This window comes from Asparagus officinalis, chromosome 6, assembly GCF_001876935.1.
Source record: "Asparagus officinalis chromosome 6, Aspof.V1, whole genome shotgun sequence".
Taxonomy (NCBI): domain Eukaryota; kingdom Viridiplantae; phylum Streptophyta; class Magnoliopsida; order Asparagales; family Asparagaceae; genus Asparagus; species Asparagus officinalis.
Window position 1 is genome coordinate 25,545,330 of NC_033799.1, and position 13,362 is coordinate 25,558,691.

The 13,362-nt window shown below is 29.8% G+C and overlaps 1 long non-coding RNA gene across 4 annotated transcripts; it reads right to left on the reverse strand.

Moving 5' to 3' along the window:
- On the reverse strand, positions 300-5,092 carry LOC109845453. 4 transcript variants are annotated; one of them, XR_002248363.1, is made up of 6 exons: positions 4,510-5,092; positions 4,108-4,179; positions 2,419-2,505; positions 1,959-2,272; positions 1,731-1,834; positions 300-419 (listed from the first exon to the last, which is right to left on the reverse strand). It is a non-coding gene; the product is annotated as an uncharacterized LOC109845453 (long non-coding RNA). The 4 variants fall into 4 exon arrangements; XR_002248364.1 differs by having other exon boundaries at positions 4,108-4,187; XR_002248365.1 differs by lacking the exon at positions 4,108-4,179 and having other exon boundaries at positions 2,419-2,501.

A 13,362-nucleotide genomic window follows, 5' to 3' on the forward strand; every position in this document is an offset into this window, starting at 1 on the left:
CGGATTTTCCATCGCTAAAAAAGAAAAACTTTAGCGACGGATTTTCTGCCGCTATTAGCATATCCCCGTGTATGTTTTCAGTCGCTAAAATGGTATATAGCGACGGCTAATCCGTGGCTAAATATTTCCAATATTTTTAAAAAAAATTATTTTAAAAATTTAAAAAACTTGTACAATAATATAATAAATGTAAAACCATGTTCAATCAACAGTATAATATTCATTCCCACGCATATATAACACATATTTTAATAAAAATATCTCAACATAATTAAAATTATTTATACAACACATATCATGATAAATATTGTTTATACAGCACACACTCATTGTTTTCAAATTAAGGTAAAAAAAACAAATCAGGGCTCCTGATCATCATCATCCTCATCACCAGCTCCACCTTGTCTAAAAGTCCAGGCCTGTAAATATAAATCAAACGTTAACAACATGGCATGACATGCAAGTATAGCAATAAGAGAGTATTATGACATATTCTTATATATTATATGTTTCGAAGAGAGTATCATGGCATATTCTTATGTATTATACGCACGCACATATTCTTATATACACGCATGCATGCGTATACGCACGCACACACACACGCACCAAATCTGCACCCCGTCCCTCCTCAACCACGACCAAAGCCACCACCCACCCACCCACCACACTCCACACCAACCACCCCCTCCCCCTACATCACCACCACCACCACCCAATCCCTACACCTCCCCCTCCCCCACCACGACCAAACCTGACACCAACCAATCAAATAACGCCCACCACAACATAACACAACACCACAACACAACAACATCACCACCACCACAACCACACCAAATCCACCCAACCCCACCCACCAACCACACTCAAACCCCCACCCCCTCCCCCTCCATCACCACCACCATCACCAAATCCCCATTCCTTCATCTTTGCAGCATCCGCTAGTAGGTTCTCTTTGAACTATCTAGATGTCAAAGTTAAAAGAGAATTTATGGAAAGAGCCGAGTAAAACTTTAAAACGATGTCTTTTCTTCTCTCTTCTGCTTAAATAAGTAAGCTTAACCCACATACTTAATGATGTACAACATTTAGTTCAAATGAGCATTCAACAAGACAGTTCAATTCTCACCACATGGCCAAACTTAGGACAATTTGTGGCAATAGAATCATTGATCCTAATTGCTTTATTCACTAAAGAGCGGCATCCATCAATTATTGCGATGTTGAATGATATCATTAATACAGTATTTAGTCCTTATCATTCCAAACAAATACATTGTACTGTGTAGAACTAAACTTATACAAGATGGTAATTAGTTAGCAAATAATGATGCGTCAGAACCTTGAAGGTTATCAAATTAATAGGTCATATTACTTTCTTGACCTTGAAGGTTATCAAATTAATAGGTCATATTACTTTCTTGTAATGTGTGATTAGTTGCTTCTCAAATAAAAGGAACAACTCAAGAAAATAACAATTTTATTACTTTCTTGTAATGTGTGATTAGTTGCTTCTCAAATAAAAGGAACAACTCAAGAAAATAACAATTTGCTATTAAACTTTTTGAGAAGACAATATACTACAAACTCAATCAATACATAATTCATTTCTTAGAAAAACATCATTATTTTAATGTATTCTAGATAAAATAACAGTGGGTTTGCATTCTCAATCAACCATTGCAAGTCATCATCATATTATAAAAATCAACATAACAGTATCTTACCAACTAAACTCGGTCAAAGAAAAACAGAAACTTCAGTGTCAAAGAATCCATAGTCTTAACATACTTTTCAAGTGCTATTGCTCATTCTTCATCTCTTCGGTCACCTGAATAAAATGTTATTGTTCGGATAAATACATGTAATCCCACCTTAATAAAGCTTTCCAATAGAGCAAATAGTTCATAATAAAAAATACATGCATATTATGTTCCTCTTGTATGTGTGCTTACCTTCATAAGAGATATTGAAGCCTCATATATATGAGCAAGAATAGGACTGTGCAACTGTATAAACTTATAGTCTACATAAGATTGTTTGCTTTGATCAATCAAGCTTTGATCAATCAATACCTTCCGCGAGTAAGAACCATGGGGCATATACAGTCTCTGGTCAAAGACATTGTAAAACTCCGACTAATCACAGGACTGAAATTTAACAATCGAGGATACAGATCGATCAGGCTCAGAGTTCCAGAAGTAATTATAACAGATTGGAACCGATCAAAAACAGCCTTCATGGCAAGAGAGACATCATGACAACTGAGCTGCATCACCCAATTAAGACCATAATGAATTTACAATATAAAGTTACTTTGCCGATAAATATTCACAAATATAAATGAATCAGCATCATATACAAACCATAAAAGGAAAAATATATACAACTTCTAAAGTAAGAAATAGAACATACTAGGCAAATTTCCTTTCTGCGCCAAACCCTCAACCAGGCGGTTATATTCAGCACGCAATCTGCTAGCATCAGTGGCCTTGAACCTTCCTACCAAATTAAGCACAAAGGATTATTGAAACTGAAAATTCGCATGATACATCACCTAATAGAATAAGCAAAAGGCCAAACAGCTTTTAAATATTGTCTAGGAGATCATTACAAAAGTTTTACAAGTGGATTAATTCCTATATATTGAAGAATCCAGAAGACATGGGTCGGTTGGGTTTACAAAAGGCATACTTATTTGAGATGTTGCAGCAGCTTGGGAGCTCATTTCACATTCATGCAAAAAAATAAACAAGGAGGTTGCTGCTTAAGCTAAACCATATGATATTAGTTTTAGGTATCTGTTAGAAGCACTCAGAGCAAGGGGCTCACATGATAGATTGATAGGTGAACATCTATGATTTTGAGGGATTGAAAAATCTGCAATACTGATTAATGAAGTAAAGGATAGTCTTTTATCAGGGTAATCTTCTTTTACTAAGATGTTAACCATTTAGCTAATGTTGGTTTGCTTGAAGGACCTGGACCTGATCATTGATAAAAAAAAGGTACTTAAACCTACATAATGTTGATGGTGCTGCTTTTTGTAAGGATTGCTTCAATCAATAGTCTAGAAAGTTATTTACATATGTATTCATGAGCTGACATAAGTTTTTTTTAACTTCCATAAAAGTCAATTATTATGCTAAGTGGTGATGAGCACAGACAGCTTACAGTTACAGTTGCATCCTAACTGTCAAAGCGATCGATGTCATACTATCTTTGCACTCCTTGATGGTTATGGAAGTTGTTTAACTGTGATGACTTGTGTGGAGTCCCGATTGCCTCGCCAAGGAGAACAAAATGGGGTGAAAAGGACCAATTTGCAAATTTCCAAGAAAAAATTGACTAATTTGTAAAATTCTAAAAAATAGCTCACCGGCATAAGAGGGAGGCGCACCATCAGCCGATGCGGTAGAGGATTGACCTTTCGCGATACGAGACATGGTGACCTGCAAAATAAATTAAGGAATCAGATCCAGAAAAAGTTCCTCTTTTTTGCATGAAAAATCTGCAATACTGATTAATGAAGTAAAGGATAGTCTTTTATCAGGGTAATCTTCTTTTACTAAGATGTTAACCATTTAGCTAATGTTGGTTTGCTTGAAGGACCTGGACCTGATCATTGATAAAAAAAAGGTACTTAAACCTACATAATGTTGATGGTGCTGCTTTTTGTAAGGATTGCTTCAATCAATAGTCTAGAAATTTATTTACATATGTATTCATGAGCTGACATAAGTTTTTTTTTTAACTTCAATAAAAGTCAATTATTATGCTAAGTGGTGATGAGCACAGACAGCTTACAGTTACAGTTGCATCCTAACTGTCAAAGCAAGCGATTTCATACTATCTTTGCACTCCTTGATGGTTATGGAAGTTGTTTAACTGTGATGACTTGTGTGGAGAAGACTTGGTGTTCATTAGCAACTTCAAACAGAGAAGTCGAATCTTTTCGATTAAGTAAATGGTTGTTGAAGTTTAACTGTCAGGATCTCTTGTAGGAGATTTATCTTTCATCAGTATAATTCATTGGTAACTTCAAACAAAAACCAAATATTTCTCACAAAAAAGGGGAAAAAGAAAAGAAAGAATAAACAATACCTATCAATCTCATGTGCTATCCTATTCAAATTTCTCGTCGCCCCATCCAGCATCTGCTTCCTCACACTCACACTCAATGCCTCAATACAAACATTATCAATATTATGTGCCTCATCAAACAGTCTGCTTCCTCACACTCACACTCAATGCCTCAATACAAACATTATCAATATTATGTGCCTCATCAAACACAAGTTTAAAAAACCCCTCTTTTCAATGCCTCAATACAAACATTATCAATATTATGTGCCTCATCAAACACAAGTTTAAAAAACCCCTCTTTTCTCCCCTATTTTCTCCCAAAATAAATTTAAAAAACCCCTCTTTTCTTCCAAAAAATGCCATAACATCCACACAAAAAAAAAGAAAGAAAATAAAAAACATAGAAAAAAGAACGGGCACCTAAAGAGCGAGCTGCCAAAAACCCCTCTTGACCTCCGTCTCGGATGCACCGGGTTGGATCCGCAACGTCGGTGGATCGAGATTGCTTTGGGTCTGAACGAGGAGGAGGAGAGGCCGGCGATTGGGTGAAATCTAGGTTAGGGTTAGGGTTTTTTGGAGAGATCGAGATGGACTGATGGAGATCGCCGATCGGAGCTTGAGGAGAGGAGCTGAGCTGCTGAAGGCGAGAACCGAGAGGGGAGGTCGAAAGTTGGGAACTTGGGAGAAGGCTAGGGCCTGGAGATGAGGACGACTAGGGGTCAAGTAGGAGGAGAAGTGGGGCGTTACTCGGTCGAAGGAGATGACAACGAAGAGAGCGTCGGCGAAGATGAGGGAGGTGGAAGGGATACGTTTGGCCGGAGAAGATGAGGGTGAACGGTGATGAAATTTTTGGGGACTTAGAGAGGGTGCGGTGTGGAGGGGGTTAGAGATTTGAGAGGGTGATGAAATTTTTGGGATGAATTTTTTGGCGGTGGGATGAAATTTTCGGGGATGAAATTTTGGCGATGGGATGAATTTTTTAGGGAGAACAGAGAGAAAAACTTCCGCGCCTAAAAACATTTCCCTCTTTTGGGTTTTAGCGACGGAAATTTCCGTCGCTAAATTCCCTTTTAGCGACGGAAATTTACCGACAGAAATTTTCTGTCGGGAAATTAATGGCGACGGAAATTTTCCGTCGTCAATATTAAAATTTCCGTCGGCAAAACTTTTTTGCCGACGGAAAATTAGCGACGGTAAATTCCGTCGCTATAACATGACTTATAGCGACGGAATTTTCCGTCGCTAAAGTCCCGTCGGCAATAGTTCATTTTCTAGCTGTGACACCCAATCACTTCACATTAAATACCGGAGTAACCTCTCCTCCACTTGTCGACGACACCTGTAAAGCAGAGGTGTGACACCCCTGGTTTCACACAAGGCTACAGTCAAAGGTGAACCCAATAATGTCAAACCTATCATGCATCTAATACTATATAATAACATATTTCATCATTATAGTAATATCTCTCTAGTAGAATCAAATATAAGAAGTGTGGGTACAAGCAGATAGATTAAAGGTAATGATACAAGAAACACAATATAAAGAAAAGATCCAAAAATAAATATAATCATGTTCCAACAGAAGAAAAGAAATACATCTGAAAATCTAAAATAAGAGTAATAAGTCTCTAAACAAAAGAGTCAACTAAAAATAGTACTAAAGCACTCAGCCTCCAACATAAAATACATCTCTAAAGACTGAAAACAAGTAACAAACTACTGTGGAGCACTAATAAACTACTAATAGATGACGGTGAGCTATGATGAGTTTCCGTCAACCTGCGACTCTCCGGACGCCTGACTCGCTGCTTGAAAAAGATGGAAACAACGAGCGTCAAAGCGCTAGCGAGAATATCTCCATCGCCCCTAGGAGGAAGGGGGTTAGGTGTATAAACATACAAGTGATAGCATATATAATATATAAACATATGTACTAAACTAAGAGGAAATTGATATTTAGATCTACAACACGAGAATGAGTATGTCGAGCGAAATACTCCAAACAAGAAAACCCTCATGTATATACCACATATCTCAAATTGTGAATCGCTAAATACCAACTCCAAATCCTATGAAGAAGAATAGATAACAAAGTATATCACAAATTACCAAACCTCATCCAAAACAAGTCGTGTCATAACTACCCTCGGGTAGTTAGCGTGGTAACAAGTATAATTATCCTGTAAAAGATCTCATATAGTATATGTCGTGTATGACAAACTTCAGCCTTATACCCTACGCTCGGATTAGATAACATGGGAGCAAAATACAATTCTATGATTCCTCTACAAAAGAATGGTGTGGAGTATAAGCGCTCACATATCCTGTGGCTCATCATAATATTTTACGATTTACTATCTTACTCGAACACCCTATGGAGTATAGGCATATCAGCCTAATCTAGAACCCAATACAAATAAAAAAAATGTAGAGTCTCGACACTCACAGCATCCTGTGGTTCAGCGCAATCTCATGCGACTCACAACCGAACTCGCTCGCTCTGTGGATTATAGGTGTATCAGCCTAATCCGGAACACAATGATGCATAACGGAGTGTAGTATACTACGGTCTTATTGCAGTCTATCAACTAACTCACTCTGAGTGTAGTCAATCTGCGGTCTCATTACGGTGCACCAACTAACCCTACTCAAGCATCCAAAACTAACGTAAAAATAAAATAAACATTACTCTTTATCATGACAAACTCAAAATGTTAGTTTATGCACCTCCAATAGCTCGAGCGTGCCTAAAACCAATCCGCAACCTCTCATGGTCTTGCACATAAATTGACACACGACTCACACTTCGTGTTCGTGATCAAAAACATGTGAGAAAGAAACAATATGAACCAAACAGAACAAGGCCGGTCGACCGATCATGTCTTATCGATCGACTGATGGCATACACAAAACACGCACAAGCAGCCTTGATCGGTCAACCGATGCTTGAGTTCGGTCGACCAACTAGAGGAAATCTCCAGTTTCCTGCATAATAACTGGTCGACTGATTTCCTGAATCAGTCAACCGACCAGAATAAAATTCTCAGTTTCCTAAGAAAAGCTAGATTCGATCAAAATCCATAAAAATTGAAATTTCTACACGATACTCATGTGTAAATCTTGATTTAAAGTAATTTGTGTTTATTCTATTACATGAAAACACAAATATAAACTTTTGAAGGGATATACTAACCCTAACATGTAACATTTGTAAATTCATCATGAAAAACAATTCAATTTAATAAAAGTCTGTGTTTACTTTACTTCAAAACAAAAATCCAACTCAAGAATCTGTTTCATAACCTTTTTAAATCAAAACGATCAAATCTTTATATTTTACAGTTTAAAAGAGTGATCTTTATACATAAACTAGTTTTTTTTAATCTAATAAAACCAAGAAATACGGTGATGGGATTGGAGGAGATGAAACTCGCCTCAGAAATTTCGTACTAAACTCCCAAACACATGAGATACACGATCCTCTTTCACCAAACGCCGTAGATCTTGTCATCCTCTAGGTTTTTGCTTCTCAAAGCTCTCCAAATTCAAAAGAGAAATCTCTAGGGTTTTTGAGAGGGGGGTGGTTGTTGTTCACTTGGGAATTATAGAAGAAAAGAGGAGAAAAGTCAGATTTATATCATATATGTGTGTGATCAAACGGGCCAAAATCTGACCCGACCTGAAAACTCAATCTGGGCACTTATCGGTCGACTGATGCTCATTGATCAGTTAACCGACCAGCACCTATCGGTCGACTGATTTCAAGGGGCAGTCGAACGATAAGTGGTGTTTTCAGCCGACTGGTTTTCACGTACTTGCATGTTTACACCAATATATGACCATATATATATACTTAATCGATCTGAAATCGATCACAAACATACTTATTCATCTCAGAATAGTATCAACCATAATAAAAATTATTTAATGTTATATTCTATAATATTTTCAAAATTACGGGGTTTTACAAGAGGCTGACGTGGTCATCATCCCATACTCAGCCGAAGTTACCATTCTACCCTTCTACCACCACTATAAATAGGGATATTATTTTTTATAATAAGGAAAGATCTTTTTCTCCACCCACTGTGTTTAAGAACTTCTACAGTTCATTTACTTCTCCACTCAAGCTTATTACTGACTTGATCGTTGGAGGAACAACCGGAGAACCTAACTTCGCCCTCTAATGATTTTCTACTTATATAGGGAAGAACAGCTTACTCTAGAATCATGTATTCAGAGGGTTAGAGAACCACCGTCAGCTTAATCACTTCTTTCAGTACTGTTTGATATCAACCATCAACATCTATGATCCAAGACACCATTAATTAGATAAAGATTATTCATGCACTTATTCTACAACCCTTGAATAATTATTTTTAATTTAATAATTTAAATATTTTTTATATTATTAAAAAAGGTGATTTTTAATCGTTAATTCACGACACTTTCGTTGATTAGAGAACATAATTTAGGAGTTTAATATATTTAGATATTTTTTAAAATATATATATTTAATACATTACAGAAATTATTTATTTTATTTTATTTTATGTATTATTTTTTCCCTTTTAATTTTTTATGAATTTTTTCAAATTGTCCTATTTTTTGCCTATGTAATTTTATCTTCAACGCATGGCTCTTTAATTACTTTGAGGAAAATAATTTAGGTATTTCATCTAGTTCCATATTATATAATTTTTATTTTAATTTGTGCAGTATTTTTTAGTTATCTAGCCCCGTCCGATAAAATTTTTATTTTAAATTGTGCTGTATTTTTTAGTTTTAATTGTTATCAAGAAATGTTAATTTTTTAGAACTTGAGTTTTAATTCCAATTTATTACAATTTGAATTTTTTTCATTTTTTATAACTGGGAAATTTTTACTTTGCTAATTTCCAAATTTAATTTGGATTTTATTACATTTTTAGATTGTGGTGAAAATATATTTTCACTTATTTATAATATTTTTATAACTAAAATAATCTTAAAATTTTCACAATAAATATATATTCAGTTTTTTAAAATATTATAGTAATTATAATATAATCTTGGGATTTTAAATTATTATTGCTAATAAAAAGTATAAATAAAAATATTTTTATTTTTAAAATATTATAGAAAATATAATAAAAGTTTAAAATATATTTTGCATTTTTAAATTTCTAGAATATCTTTTGTAATATCTTTAGTACCTAATTCAAGTCAGATATTCAGATATAAAAAAAATCAATTTATAGTCCGATATTGAGATATAAAAAAATTAGTTTATAATCAATTAGAATATCTTTGATAATATCTTTAGTAACTAATTCAAATCACAAATAAAATCAAATCCCCTCATTTAGGCATTTCCTTTGAAATAAGATATTTAGATATAATCGACTAGAATATCTATGTTGCGAGATCCAAATCAAAAAAAAATATTACAAAGATTAAAAATTATTTTCATAAAAATATTTTTGATTTTTAAAAATATTGTAGGAATTTAAAAAATTCTAAATTTTTATTTTCTTTTTTCTAAATTTTTAAAAAAACTAAAATTTAAATTTTAAATTATAAAATTTTAAAATATACTTTTAAAATTTTAAATTATTACAGCAATTAAAAATTACAAATAAAAAATATTTTTTACTTTTAAAAATATTATATTAATTATAATAAAATTTTGAAAATATATTTAGGTATTTTTCAATTTTTAGAATATCTTTGGCAATATCTTTACTAACTAATTCAAATCAGATATTCAGATATAAAAAAAATCGCTTTATAATCAGATATTTAGATATAGAAAAAAAATAGTTTATAATCAATTAGAACATCTTTGACAATATTTTTAGTAACTAATTCAAATCACAAATAAAACCAAATCCCCTCATTTAGGTATTTCCATTCAAATCAAACATTTTGATATAATCAATTCATAATTAATTAGAATATCTTTGGTGCTAGATCTAAATCAGATTAAAAAATATAACTGTGATTAAAAAATAGTTTAAAAAATATTTTGATTTTCAAAAGCAATACAGCAATTTTAATCAATTTTTGACAATATATTTTTTCAACTTTTCTAAAATTTGAAATTTTGAATTATATTATTTTAAAATATATTTTTAGGTTTTTAAATTCTTACAATGTTTAAATAAACAAATAAAAAATATTTCCATTTTTAAAAATATTATAGTAATTATAATAAATTTTTAAAAATATATTTAGCCATTTTCAAATTTTAGAATATCTTAGGTAATATTTTTAATAACTAATTCAAATCGGATATATCTAGATATAGAAATAATTAATTTAGAATAAGATGTTCAGATATAGAAAATTAATTTATAATTAATTAGAATATCTTTGAAAATATCTTTAGTAACTAATTCAAATCACAAATATAATCAAATCCCCTCATTTAGGCGTTCCTTTTTAAATTAGATATTTAGATATAATCAACTTATAATCAATTAGAATATCTTTGATGCTAGATCAAAATTTTAGATTTAAAATATTACAGTGATTAAAAAATAGTTTTTAAAATATTTTCAATTTTTAAAAATATTATAGCAATTATAATAATTTGCTAAAATTATATTTTCTTTTCTAAATTTTCTAAAAATTTTAGAAATTTAAAATTTTTGTATTATATTATTTTAAAATATATTTTTCGGTTTTTAAGTTAGTACAATAATTAAAAATTACAAATAAAAAATACTTTTAGTTTATAAAAATATTACATCAATTATAATAAAATTTTAAAAATGTATTTAGGCGTTTTCAAAATTTTAGAATAACTTTGGCAATATCTTCAGTAAACTAGCTCAAATCAAATATTCAAATATATAAAAAATTAATTTACAATCAGATATTCGGATATAGAAAAAATTAATTTATAATCAATTAGAATATCTTTAGTAACTAATTTAAATTATAAATAAAATCAAATCCCTTCATTTAGGTGTTTCCTTTCAAATATGATATTTGGATATAATCAATTTATAATCAATTAGAATTTCTTTGGTAATAGATCTAAATCAGATTAAAAAATATTATTGTGATTAAAAAATATCTTTTTAAAAAAATTTAAATTTTTTGAAAACATTATAAAAATTATAATAAAATTTTAAAACTATATTTTTTAAAATTTTTGGAAATTTCTAAAATCAAAAAATTTGAATTATAATATTTTAAAATATATTTTTAGGTTTTTAAATTCTTATAGTATTTAAAAATTACAAATAAAAAAATATTTTTAGTTTTTAAAAATATTATGGAAATTATAATAAACTCTTAAAAGTATATTCAGGTATTTTCTAATTTTTAGAATATCTTTGGTAATATCATTAGTAACAAATTCAAATCAAATATTCACATATAGAAAAAATTAATTTATTATCAGATATTCAGATATGAAAAAAAATTAATTTATAATCAATTACAATATTTATAGAAATATCTTTATAACTAATTGAAATCACAAATAAAATAAAATCCACTCCTTTGGGTATTTCTTTTCAAATCAGATATTTAGATATATCAATTTATAATCAATTAGAATATCTTTGGTGCTATATACAAATCAGATTAAAACATATTACAGTGGTTAAAAACTATTTTTAAATTTTTTTATTTTTACAAACATTATAGCAATTATAATAAAATTTTGAAAAAATATTTTCTATTTATAAAATGTTATAGTAGCTATTTTATTTTAAATATATTATTTTAGTTTTTGAAAATAATTTTGTAATTAAAATATTAGAAAAATAGTTTTTAAAATATTATAGCTATTAAAATTTTCGAATTGAATATATTTTAAAGATTTTTAAAATATTATAGCTATTAAATTTTTTGAAAATATATTTTAGTTTTTCAAAATATTATAGCAATTACAAATTTGGAAAACATATTTGATATTTTTAAATATTATAGATATTACTATATTTTATAAAAATATGTATTTTTAGTTTTGTAAAATATATATTTTTAGATTTATTAAAATATTACAGATATTAGATTATAGTTTTGCAAGTTTAAATAAAATTTTAAAATATTATATGGACTAGAATACATTTTTAAATTATTATAACAATTAAAATATATTTTTTTTATTGATAAAATTAAAACATAATTTTTAATTATTATAGCAAATTTAATTAGATTTTATAAAATATTACAGTAATTAAAATATATTTTTATATTATATTTTTAATTTTTAAAATATTATAGAAATTAAAACATATTTTTATTTTCTAAAATATTTCTGTAATTAAATTTTTTTTAAGTAAATTAGTTTCCAAATTTGTAAATTTAATAAATATAGTGATAATTGTATTCATATTAAATTAATTTGTGGATATTTTTCTTATGAGGATGTCTAGACAAAATAATAAAGCTGCAACATACAAGCCATTAAATGAGCTTCAAGTAGATGAAAATGATGTCATCTTGGAAGGAAAAATCATTCGAATATGAGAAGGACAAAACGCAAACACTAGAATCTCATCTAGAATTAACTTTATTCTCCTTGATAATGAATTACATTTAAATTTTTATATATGCTTATAATTGTAATTTTAAATAATATAGATTTACTTTAATTATGACGTGTTCTATCCAATTTTAAACATAACATTCATGTACATTGTTTTTGCAGTAAGAATGACGCATTACGACTGAGAAAATTAATATAAGAAGGATATTTTTACATTTTCTCAAACATAAAGATTGTTACTGCAAGCAAGATGTACAAACTAGTAAGCACTCATGTATCTATTTATTTATGTTTATCGTACAAACATCAAGGTTTTATAGGAGGATGACGATGATGTAGGAAAATACAAATTCGAATTTCTTCCTTACAGAGAGAATGAATCAGGAATCAATTCAAAAGAATTTCTTATGTATTTGTATCAAATTTATGTTCCTCGTAGATTATCATGTTTGTCAAATTATACTAAATTTCAATTATATTTCGTTATATTGATGTGATTGGAATATGTGATGAAATTTATGCAATTGATAGCATGGATAGGAATGAAAAAAATTGTTTAGAAGCTTTTGCAATGCATGATAATGAGTAAGTTACGATTTTATTACTGTTTATATGAAATATACATAAATATATTTTATAACATAACTATTAGATATATATTTTATTCTTTTATCATGTTCAACACCGTATCTATCACTTTGTGGGAAGATTTAGCATGTGCTCTAGAGGAAAATTTGAAATAGGAGAATCAAAGCTTAATGGTTATTATTATGACCAATTTGTTG